This window comes from Vombatus ursinus, unplaced genomic scaffold (genome assembly GCF_900497805.2).
Source record: "Vombatus ursinus unplaced genomic scaffold, bare-nosed wombat genome assembly UNPS02014861.1, whole genome shotgun sequence".
Classification (NCBI taxonomy): Eukaryota; Metazoa; Chordata; class Mammalia; order Diprotodontia; family Vombatidae; genus Vombatus; species Vombatus ursinus.
This window is the reverse complement of record NW_020954639.1, coordinates 10693990-10707023: the sequence shown is the minus strand read 5'-3', so window position 1 is coordinate 10707023 and position 13034 is coordinate 10693990. Positions and strand designations below refer to the sequence as shown.

The following is a 13034-nucleotide window of genomic DNA, read 5'->3' as shown; positions in this document are numbered from 1 at the left end:
GCTCCGTCCGCCGCCGCCGAGCCCCTGTAAGTTTCTCGCGTCTCCGCCCGAGCCCTTCCCGGCCTGAAACTCCCCTGGCCGGGCGGGCAGCGGGCGAGCCCTCCTCCCCCGGGCTCTGCTGGTGCTGCCCGGCCCCGCGGCTGCCCCCGTACCTGCGTGTAGAATCATGGGTGGGAACGGCGTGGCCGAGCTGCTGAGTCTATATAAGGAATGACATGGACGTCTCAGACCTCGGGCTTGGGGCTGCTTGGGGCTGCTTGGGGGGACGTGGGTTCTGTTAGGAATGGGTTTGAGAAGGGGGAGATGGACACAGCGTGCTCGTGACAGCGTCTCTATCTCCTAGAAAATGAGGGGATGTGCCGGAGTAGAAACGCTTGTGGTAGCCCCCCGTGGGCTGTGAAACGCGAGGCTTTGTAACCTTTTCTGCAATTTGAGGTGGTGTGTGTGGGGGGCTTCCTGTCTGGAGACGAGAGGAAGCTCATAGCTGCTCCTTCCAGCCCTGGGGCGGGCTCTAAATGGACCAGAACTTGCATTGAGGTTCCTAGCCGTTGATTTAATTAACCATTGAAACACGTAAATAAACAACCTCGGTGGAAAGCACGCGCGAAGTTGCGGTTGAAAGTTGCGTTATTGTGCTGCCGCCGCCGCCGCCGCCGCCGCGGGCCTGGGGCGGCCGGGGGCGGGGGGCGGGGGGCGCGCTGCCCGGGCTCGGCCCGGTTCGCTTCCCCTGTTAGGGAGCGCCCCTGGCGTGGGGGCCGCCGGGGCCGCCTCCCGGGGGCTGCGTGAAAGGTAAGTTCGGAAAGCGCGGCGCCGTCTCCCCTGATTACGGTGTTGGGCGTCCGAGGAAGGGGCTTTTCTTGTTGCTGACGACATGTGTGTGACATGTGAGTCTGAGCCACCAGTGTCTGTGCAGCTGCTGTAAACATGTTTACCTGCACGGGAGAGAGAATGGAGCTTCTCCTCCACATCCCGTCCTAGGAATATTCACCTCCCGAGGCATATCAACAGATGACCTAAGGGGAAAAGGCGTTCCGGAAAGGTCTGGACATCCAGAGGAAAAAGAGGCAGGCTCGGGATCGCCGCGGCAAATGGCAACTTGTGCAGGTAGACAAAAAGATGGGGTTGAGTTTTCTGCTGCCGGCGGCATGTCAGCCCCCTCCTGTCTGCCGCGTTCAGCCTCCAGGGACGCCTTTATTTACCGCGATGCTTGTCAGTGTTTTTCCTTTGTGTTTAATATTAGACAAACAGATTTGAGGCTGGTTAGCGCAGAACGATTTGTCTGCAGCATGCACCACACAGAAAACAAAAGGTGTATAAGATAGTACTATTACAGGTACCTTCCATTTTCATCACTTTGGGATCCTAGCATTGCATCTTTTTCTGTTGTTGTTCTGAAATGCGTTTCATTCATAGATAATTAGCATAGCTGTTTTCTAGGCTGTAAATAGCATTGTATTTTGCGAATTAGAAATGAGCTTGTCATGCCATTGCAGTGAAATCTCAGGATGGGCACTGGTTAATATTTCTTAGCAACGCAGTCATGTTTAAGTTGCAGATATTTTCTGATGAGAACTGCCAGTAAAAATGTTAACCCTCAAAGGTGTATGGTTAAGAAATAAGCGTTGATTACAGTGGGGGGGGTGTTCATTGAGGTCTTTAATTTTATTTGTGCGGAAATAATTTTTTGTTCATTCTAGATTAAAGCATAGCAGATTGTGCTGCTTATGTAAAACATTTTAATTTCCTTCTGAAATATCTATCTTCTGAGTCAGGGATGTAAAATAGGGGTATCAAGTACTGTTAACTTGACAGCTAGTCAACCATCTGAGTAGTGTTTGCCCATAGAACAAACCTTATGCAGTGAACTTTATGTTAATGTTGTTAGTCATCTTTAATGGAGATAAATTAGAACTGCTTAAATTGATTTCAAAATGACCCCGGTAGCTTTATGTATCATATATATTTTAAGAGTTAAATTTTCTCATTTTCTTTTGGATAAGTCTACTCCAGTAACTTAAGCCTGTCATTCTGGTATATTAAGCAAATGGAAAGGTACATGCATATGTTAGAGGCACTTTCCTTGCTATCTTTGGAATCCACCAGTAGAGGATGCTAACAAAAGAGATATATTGTACTACTCTACCATGAGTCTTTTTACCTCCTACCATGTTTGAAACCTTAGCATTCTCATTTTTGTGAAATTATTTTGCTAGTTTTAAGTAACAGATGTAACATAATTGAAATTTTGATAGAAATATTTTCAAATCTAATAATCTTTACCTTAAAATTGCAGTTGGACCAAATTATATTACTAAAAGGCCTATGTTCTTAGTTTTTCTTTATCTTATATATTGCTTGGGTGTGTGTGTGTGTGTGTGTGTTAGGAGTAGGGCTTGAGGACTTACCGACTTCGCCATTTTTTTAATAGTGGCTATATTTTAATTACAATTGGAGCAGAGCAAACATGAAATCTCATGAAAATTCTAATAACAAAATGGTAACAGAGTGGCAATCATATCTCCACTGGGATTTTTTTTCCTTATGGGGAATTATTCTAATCCTTGAAGTAAGGAATAACATAGCTTTTTAAAATTATTTCTGTGTCTCTCTTAAAAAAAGTAAATGGAGATTATATGGCAGTTAAGTTAACCATAAGGTGTTACCAATAGACTCCACCCCTTAATAACTTAAGGATACTGCCTTCATTTTTGTTCTTCTTTGCTTGTGCTTTGATACCTTCTCCTTTTGATGATCCTTTCCTCAACCCCCTCCCCCCATCCTTCTTATTAGGGATTATGTTTTGCATGAATTTAAACTGCCAACTGAAAGAAGTACTGTTCTGAATCCAATACAGTCTTACATAAAAATTGAAATTACAGTTTTTAAAATGCATATTTTGTTTAATGAAGTAACTGCAGAGGCAGTGTGGTGTGGGGATAGAGGACCATTCTTAAACTCAGAAAGTCCTGGGTTCAAGTTCTGTTTTAATACCTATTTGCTGTATTATGATGGTCAAATCAGTTATCCTCTTGGTGCTCAAGCTAACTTTAAAACTACATTTCTTGGGCTTGTACATTTACGTGCACAGGAAAAGGGGGATTTCCTTTCTAGCTGTCCACTCTACTAATGAAATCCCAGATTTGGACCACTAAAAGTAACTAACTCTCCTTTTACTTTGCATCTTTAATCAATTGTATAAATATACTACTAAATTGGTTTTTTTAAAAGCTTTTAATTTAGTTCAAATGTCAGAAATATTTAATTGCCCAATTATTGTAACATTGTGTGAGTATACCAACCCTTAATAAAAAGTGACAGTTACACCTTTTTATCTTAAGATAAACATAAAACTTAATACCATGAAAATATGATTTTTTGTTTTTACATAATTTTTCTTAGTGTGCCATCATATAAATAGTGTAGGCCTTTATAATTAGGTCTTTATCACCTCAGAGGCATTACTTAAGCTTGGCATTCTCAAAATTATCAAGAGCCTAGCAGGAATTGTGGTGGTGCTGATCACACATTTTTCTGAGCTGATGGAACTTACTATTTTCTAAATGGCATATTAATTGTAACATGGAGTAAAATTTCAAATAATGCTTATTTTTAAAGTGAGACCCACCTCTCACTGATGCATGTTATTTAATTTAGCTTTGATCGATCATACTTTTTCTTCCCATTTTTATCGTGTTGCTAAATGTCATCGTGCCTTTCCACTCTAAATGTGCCAAAGGATCCTAATTAGCAATGCGTGATTTTTAATAATGGCAACATTACTTATTATTGTGGTTAAGCTTCTTTTATTGTTTTTTTTTAACCTTTCCTGTTAATCACTTCCAAACATGTGAGGAGAGCCAGATGTAAACACAGATGCTCTAGCATGTGGGATTACATTGGTGACTCCTCAGCTACTTTGTGTACAGATTGTAGTGGGGAATTAGAAGGCAGCTCTGCAGGTGTTAAATGCAGATATGCACCTAGTACGCCAAAGTGCAGAAGGAAAGTTCTCCGAAAAAGGTCATGGGACTTAGTGCAACTACTATCTACAAACAGGGGCTTTACCCATTTTACATCACTTTGGTCTATGAAAGTGTGACTTAATATGAAACATTTATGTTCTTTATGCATAAAATAGAAATAGAAAATAAAAGTGGAAATATAATAATTGCTAGGAATTTGAACTTAAACCTGTCATTTATCTTAAATTTATAGAACAAATAGCTGAAAATGCATTTATTAAACAATTACCATGCAAAACACAGAGTTAAACACTGGAGATATGTAGATAGCAAAGCAAGACAGTCCATGCTGTCAAGGAGCACACATTCTAATGGGAGAGATAATAGATTTTAGAAATTTCAGCTTCAAGTCAGACAGAAAGGCCCCATGGTCCTCAGGGATGTAACATCAAAGCAGATGGCAGTGCATTTTCTTTCATGTAATTTCCACTGATAAAGCTGTATCATTTTTCTGACTTATAACCATTTGGCAATACCCAAGCCTTGGGAGGTAAGAAATTTTGTTCTGGACTTCAGTGGTTGTGGTTGCTGAGGAGTCGGGGGCTGTAACACCTGCAAAGGCAGTTACTAATTCTCCTCTCTACAGAGGTCACTCCCCTGGATGGTGACTGCTGGGACTGGACTGAAAACAGGGCAGGTGCTTTGTAGGAGGCTGCTATTTCCAGGTCTAGCCCTGCATTACTGAGGCTCTCTGTTTCTTTTGAAGGGTCCAGTTTTCAAAAGAGAATATCTGAAAGTCTAAGTATACAACATTGAGACCTTGCTCCAGGATTTCATGAATGTTTAGAAGTATGAGCCTGGGTTTTGCTGATTCATAGGACCAGAGATCTGGGATTGGAAGACGTCTCAGAGGATAGCTAGTCCAACATCCTCATTTTACAAATGAGGAAATTGAGACCCAGGGAGGTGAAGGGACTTGTTCCGTGTCATGCAAGTTGTCTGTATCAGATGAGGATTTGAACACAAGCCATGGAGCTTAACATTGAAATATGGATTCAGTGATTTAGACTTTCTATAATGTTACTCTACCAAACTTGATAGATTTTATCTGTATAACATTATTATTTGTACCAGGATATAGTATTTGTGATTGTTCGTTTGAGATATTAGTTACCATTTTATTTCTTATGTAGTCATTTTTGTTAAATAATTCACAATCACGAAGTGTTTGACATTTAGTTGCTTCCTCTTTAGAACTGCTCTAAGTGTAGATATTAATTATTCCACTTGTTTTTAATGATGCCTTGGTATAGCTTACTCAAAAACATTGCTTTCTTAGGGGAAGAAATCTAATTTTTGGAGGACCTCAATTTCTGAACTTCAAAATAACTTAGGTATTAATTCCCTCCCCCTTTCTGTAAACTAAAAAAAAAAAGTCTTTTGTAATTAATTAATTTGTTGGCCTTTCTCAGACCCTGGAAATGTAAAGAACTTTAGACTATTCCTACTTTTTTGTTATTTTGATTGTGCCAGTCTTTTCTCCCTATTTTATTAAAATTGTTCCTGGTTTCCATTGTCTCTACTGAAGTTATTCTATGCTTTCTTTATTTAAAATTGATAATTTTTAATTTACCCTCACCTTTTTATTCATGTTGCCTCTGTTTAGCTCCATATGCTAATTCTAGGGATTAATTTGATAATTTCATCCCTTTGCATTTAAAATTCTAAGGACAATGTAATAAAATGCCCTTTCTGGGCCTCTCTTTCCTTATTTGTATATAGAGTCGGAGTAAAGTTCTAGTTCTGAATAAAATAATAGCTCTGTATTTCAAATCCATATGTATGTCCACAGCATGCTGAAAATTTCTAATTTTCTGATTCTCTTCTTTTCACAAGAAACATCCTTGATATGTAATTTATCCTATCAAAGTGTAGACTGCCTCCTCCAGAGTTGTCTCCCTAGAACAACACTTAATGCTGTATCTTGATTTTGGATAATTTAGGATAACGTTTAAGATAATTATTCTGTTTTAAATTCTGTTCACTGAAAAATAGTTTCAGAGTTGTAAGGAACTTCACTGGCGGTGGCAGACTATATAGCCTGAGGCCAAATCTGTGGTTTTTGTATAGTCTTGTGAGCTAAGAAATTTTTTTTGAATTTTTAAATAAAGTTGTATTTATTGCACTTTATCTTATTTAAAGTTGTATTGATTTACAGAGGTTTTTGCTTAGCTCCCCTGAGGAGTTTGTTTTTAATTCTGAAATGACAGTTATGTAAAGGTAAGAATACATGATTAAGATATCCCCCAAAAATTACTGGTACAGTTGTTAAGGTTTAGCCTCATGTATTTCATGGATCAAAGATCATAAATTTAGAGTTGGAAAGTCATGGAGTCCAGACTTACTTATTTGACAAATAAGGAAACTGAGGCTGAGAAAGGTTCAGTGACTTGCCCAAGGTAGTAAGTATCTGTGATAGGATTTGAACTCAGATCTTTCACACTCCCAAGTCCAACACTCTCTCCAGTATGCCTTGCTGTCTCTCTTTGCTGAATGAATTTAATCCTGTGGATGATTTAGTAGAGAGTCCCCTTTGACATAATTTAAAATAGATGTGCACAACCTCAAAACACTTTAAAATACTGAAATGGATCTGTGATCTCATCAGTGGGGCTGTTCTCAGCAGTGATGCAGATCACATCCTCTCCAGGGTTGCTCATCCTTTGCAGCTGTGGACCACGGCCTCCTCGAAGTTCTCCATAAGAAGTCTACTCAACTCATTGGGCCCTTCTTCCCTCTCTCTTGGCATTCTGAGGACAGTTGGAGAACATCAGTTATCCCTCACCTCCCTTTTGCCATGTGACAGGCTTATCTTTTTTTTTTTTTAATCACACCTGCCTTTCTTTGATGATATCCTTTACTCTGGTTCGTCATATATTTCCTGTGTACCCATCCTGTGTAGATGGGTAAGACATACGTTTTTGAATGACTGTCTGTTTTGGTCCAGATAGCTCTGTAATAGCAAGCATCCACAAATAAAAGCATTTGTAGCACATAAATAATCATATAGTAGGGGTTCTAAGCCTAGGGTTCGTGAACTTGGATGGGGAAAAATTCTTTATTTTCATTCACCTCTAACTGAAATTTAGAATTCTCTTCATTATTCTAAAAACATTAGTCTGATGAGTCCCTAGGTTTCACCAGACGGATCAAGTGATCTGTGACCCACAAAAGGTTAAGAACTCTTGACCCCTGGGGAACCCGCTTCAACTTGGACTCCAGGCCTACATCTTTCTGTTTTATGCCCTGTCTGATATCAATAAGAGGTTCATAAAACTAAGTTCTCTGTTGTTACATCTTTCCATGAATTTTGCATAATTTTGATATATCCATGGGAGACTTCTTATTGGAAAAAAGAGGCTTTAAGGAAGTAGTTTTCTCTGTTAAATGGAAAAAGACTTTTTCAAAAAAATAGTCAGCAGTAAGTAGTGTGGAATTATGTCCTCTGCATCTTTTGATGACTATTGTACAAAGCGGTGGTTTTCCATGAAAGAATACTTAAGGAAGCCTGCATTTTCCCTCATTACGATGCCATTGACAGACATGACATCCCAAAAGTCTTAATACAGCTTTAATCTATTAAAGTTCGAAGCTATTAATAATAGCTTACAGTTGCACTAAGGCTGTTAGGACAGCGTGTATGTTTAACTTATTTTATAAAATTTTTATAGATGGAAAATCAGGCCTATAGAGCACTAGTTGCTGATGATCTCTTAGTTGATTTTGGAGGGGCTAAGAATAATGTCCAACATTTTTCTCATGCCTTTATCTTTCACTTCCAGTTAGTTTGTGAATCAGTGACTTCAGAACAGTTTCTTCTAATACGAAGTTCTTCTTTGATGTTCATTTCATCTGATCCATCCTTTTGTCCTGACTTTGTTCTCTTTGGTAATAACGTCTACTTTATCTATAGGTAAAACCGTGACTGAGGTATCACAGTCCCCAGTGTGGTGGGTTCACAATCATGAATGGTGAAAATTATTTGTCATAAAAATCTTTGCAGTTCTTTTATATCCATCTATTTGTTGATCTTTTAGTTTCATCCTTAAGTTCCCTTTGCTTAGTTCTGTCTCTTAGCAGGTTTTCTTCAAACTGGTTTTTACCCATTATTGCTTCTCTGTCTCTTAGGCAGTGATTCTGTTCATAATCTTCTACCATCCTTCTCTGTAAATTTCAAATATATACACACATACATATCTGTCTATCTATCTACTATCTATCTTATCTATCTATCTATCTATCTATCTATCTATCTATCTATCTATCTATCTATCTATCTATCTATCTTCATTCTAAATCTAGGGTTGCCCTTGGCTGCCATATCTCCTGACTTGATGATTCAAGTACTTTTAAGGCACTTAATAGACTCCTTCAGTCTCCCCACAATTGCACTTGACTTAGATTTGTCACATATGAAGTTAGTGTTATTGGTGTCTGTCTTTTCTTATGTCTGTATCACATTGTTGGCATCACTAACTTGTTTACGACACAATGAAGTTGTGTTAATTGTATGCCTTATCTTTTTCTCATTTTATTCTTCTACTTTGCACATTTATCTTTGCTCTGACATGTCCATGGTCTGATTTTACATAGGGAATTTTTTCTGAAATGATTCCAACATTAGTAACAAATCATTTCTTGACTATTAAAATAAACCTAACTTCATTTTTGGGGTGTTATTTTGATACTCATCATGTTCAAATTCTCAAAAATTATTTTGGTCATGCAGTCATGTCTGAATCTTTGTGCCCCCATTTGGGATTTTCTTGGCAAAGACATGGAGTGGGTTGCTGTTTCCTTCTCTACCTCATTTTACAGATGGGGAAACTGAGGCAAACAGGATTAAGTGACTTGCCCAGGGTCACAAAACTAATAAGTGTCTGAGGCCTGATTTGAACTTAAGAAGATGAGTCTTCCTCACTCCCAAATCTGGTACTCTATCCCCTAAGCCCCCTACCTGCTTTTCTCAAAAATAATAGCTAATATTTAATAGCATTTATATAGGGCTTTAAAATTTAGAAGAATCCTGACCTCACAACCTTTCTAAGGAAGATGATATTATTATCCACATTTTATGAATGAGGAAACTGAGGCTGAGAAATTAAATGATTTGCCCAGGATCCCACAGGTAGTAAGTGTCTGAGCAGAATTCAAATTCTCGTCTTCCTGACTCAAAATCCAGCACTGTGCCACTTAGCTGCCTCAGGATTTGTGAGATCAGCATAAGCCTTCTATGTAGTGTTCATGTTTATAATCACTCATTCCTTCTTCCCAGTCCCTATTTTTCAATTTATTTTATGTTTCTGAATTGATGCTATCACAAATCCATTTGAGTATTTGTTTTTTGCTGTCCTTATCTTCATATTGATTGGCCCCTCCCAAAGCCACCATTTAAGGAGGGTACCCAGGCTAATCAGCCATCTCTTCATTTCTTTTCTTTTTTTTTAAATTTTTATTCATTTTGAACTTAAGTGCAAAAAGACCAAAAAAAAAAAAGAATATTTCTATATAAACAGCACAACATAAAAAGAGGATTCAATGTAAAACCATGAATTTCCATTTCACACACACATTTCTCTTCATTTCTCATCAGGCCGCATTTTGGACTTCTCTACCATGCTACAGAAATTTAATTCCTTCTGGAATTCATACCTTGGACTGCTGCTTCTGGAAGGTCCCTCTGTTTGACTGGACCCAGAACCCCCCCTGAAAATCTACTTTCTTTAATCCTTTAATAGTTTTTTAAAAAATTTGCGTCATTTCAAAAAAATACATTTTTTTTAAATGACACATGTTAAATATAATTTATTGTAAATTTGTGGGGTTTTTCCTGCTTTGAAATTTTTATGAGCAATATGTAGCTGTATGTACAATAGTTTCATATTGTAAACAAGTCATCACACACACATATTCCTGCCAGTGCATGCTGGACTTCCTGACAATGTGCAACAGGCTTGCTAGCCAACACATGCTTGTTAAGACCCGAGGCTGACTTGACCACTGATGGGTTATAACTTGCATTTTGTGTGTTTATTTGGAAAACAATGTAGTCACTATGACTTTAACTCTGTTTTACGATAGATGAAACATGTACAACCGTTTTCAAAATTTTCTTATCTTCTCTTCTTTCCTTATGCTCCCTTATTTTTATTCAACACCTCCCAATTGCACTCGAGGCTACTACCACCCTTCCCCATCTTCCAGCTCCTCCCAGGGGGCAGTATGGCCCACTTTGGGAACTTATAATAAATTTAGATGTTCTCTTCTCCCATTAGAATATCAATTTCCTGAGGGCAAGGGCTGTCTTTTTTTTTTCTTAAATTTGTATTCCTAGCACTCAGCATAGTAACATAAGTGTAATCATAAAGTAATCACTTAATAAATGCTTGTTGACTAACCAACTGATATTTGTTATCTTTGCATTGAATTTGCCAACTCTCAGTTCATTTGGAGACCTTACTGAGCTCTTCATAGAATTTACCTTTTCATCCTATGGAAGGATGTTAGTACCTAAGGTATAATTATTTTCGTGGTGGTCTTTTGAAAGAACTTATCAGAAGCACAACAATGCTGACTAACCAAATAATGTCCAGTGATACATTTCTTCAAGGCTTTGACCTCATTAAAGCAATACCTTTTTATTTGCCTGTACAAGAAAAACCTGTGGACTTTCTTTCCATTTAGCTGCAACAACCTTCCATCTTCTGATTTTACTTATAGTCAGAATGTTAATGTTAGTGGTTCTACCAATACTAAGTCCTCTTATTTGGACAAGGATCTCTCATGTAAAGCAGTAACAACCACAGTAAAGTTTTATAGGTGTTCTACATATCGTATGATCTTAGTGCCTTATGTCTTGTCTGCCGTTGTCAGTTTAAAATAAGTGGGCTGTGTTGAACTGAGCACTTTTGTATTTTCCCTTATTTCCTGGGTTGCCGTGGCCAAAGAATTCAATGTGGAGTAGCCAGCTGCCTTGTTACAAACCTTTCCATCCTTAGCTTGACTGGTCAGAAAACATACTGTATCTGTTCTTGAGATTGTACTTGAAGCCCCTCTGAACTTGTAGAAAGGTTAGAGTTTGTAATCCTTTGGAAAATCTTTTAGAAACCAGGATCATTAGTACACTATGATGAGGTATCAGGATAGGACTTTGTGGACGAGCCTTTTGAAACATTGGAAAAAAAGATTTACGGAAAAGGAAAACTAACAAGACTGCTTATCTACCTGACCCTCCTTAACAAATTTTTATCAAATACACTAAATTTAACTGCTTTTAAAGTTCATCTAATAATTTATTTAATAACTTAAAAATTCTGTAAGATAGCCGAGAACCAAGAAGTAAGCAAAAATAGTTTCTAAGCAAGTATGATACTTGAAAACATTTGTAATTACATCAGTGTGGGTAATCCTCCCACTGATGTAGGTCACAACCCCTCCATGCCTTAGTAGATTTGCTGTGGCTAAAATAATTTCATCACCTGTTGTCACCTGGTGACAAATCTTTCCAAATTTAGTTGAACTTGTCATGACAAATACAGAATTGATTGCTTGGCTTGTATTTAAAGCCTTGACAAGTTAGTATGATCCATCAGAGTTTTACTTTCAGTAATGTAGACAATATAACCCACTGCCCTGGCTACAGCATAAGAAAGGTGTCAGAATAGCATGTTAATGAAGGCCTTAGGGGAGTAGAAATTGATAGGAGTAAGTTGATTGTGTTGGAAAGAGCGCTGGGTTTGGAATTCTAGGTCTGCCATTTATGTTAGGTGGCCTTGAACAGGTCAGTTAGCTTTTCTGTGCCTCAGTCCCTTCTGTAAGAGAGGGATCATGATACTTGAACTTCTTACCTCACAAAGTTATAGATCAAATGAGGTGATGTACAAAATGTGTTTCTTAATAAAGTGCCATGTATGTTTGAGTTGAGGGTTATTGTTTTGCAAAGTCCATGAAAAATGACAGTTCTCTCACATACAAGGCCCTTAGGCCTTGTAAGAGCCTTCTTTTTTGTATGCAGTTTTTATGCTTTATGAATTCATCTCTCAACACTTGGTAATTAGGTGTCATATGTGAGGCAGGCTGCTAAAAGCAGGCACACGGTGACGCCCCCAAACCACAGCTAACACAGCTAAAGGGGGACCTCTAGAGGCATGAGGTTTGACTAGTTGACCTCTAAAATCTCCTCAGTGAAATTTCACGGAAAAACTAAGGAAATAATAGAAGAATTTTAAAATTGAAGCTTTCTAGGGCTCTTTAATGTTGAGAGAAATACCTCTATATTCTTTAGTAGTTCTTGAGGTTATTTCTGTATTATAGCTCTGTTAAACACAGGTTAAATGTTAAATTATATTCAAGGAAAAATAGTTTATAACATTTTAAAAAGTTTAAAGATTTTTAAAGGTTTATTACCTAAAAAGATAAGCTTCAGTTATCTAGACAATTCGTTCATTTGGGACCTTATTCCCAATTGATGTTGGAAAACTTTTTTGATAATTATTACATGTCTATATCAGGGAACTGCTAAAAATAATATATCTGGATTTGACAATCTTTCATGATCTCCTTGTGGATAAGATTAATAAAAATGGATTGTGTGTTAATATTATTAGGTGTGTTTTTGTAAGAGGGAGAATCATTGCATACAAAGAGGATGTGTTGTAGAGATTTCTCCATTGGGTGAAAGGTCATACAATTATCATAGAACCAAGATTAGAAGGAACCTTAGATATCCCCTCGTATATATTATTTTTTCGATTTTCCTGGGCCCCAGGTAACTCTCAAAGAACATGCTCTTGATGTTTCCTCTTTAGGAAGTTTACTCTATCAGTGAAATCACAGGTGCAGCCCTCGGTTCTACCCTGGGGTCCCAGGCTTCTTGACAAAAATCTACATAACCCATAACGCAGTTGGGCTATCTAGCCCATATTCCTTCTGAGTCTGAAAGTATGGGAAGGAAAGTAAGAGGGGAAGCTTATAACTGCTAATTTCCTAATAAGACTGCAGCTTGGGGAAGAG

General features: G+C 38.0%; 1 protein-coding gene across 3 annotated transcripts in view; it reads left to right on the top strand.

Moving 5' to 3' along the window:
* The window catches only part of ZEB1 (zinc finger E-box binding homeobox 1), a 202848-nt gene that overhangs the window by 1296 nt on the left and 188518 nt on the right, over positions 1 to 13034 (top strand). The window lies entirely within an intron of this gene.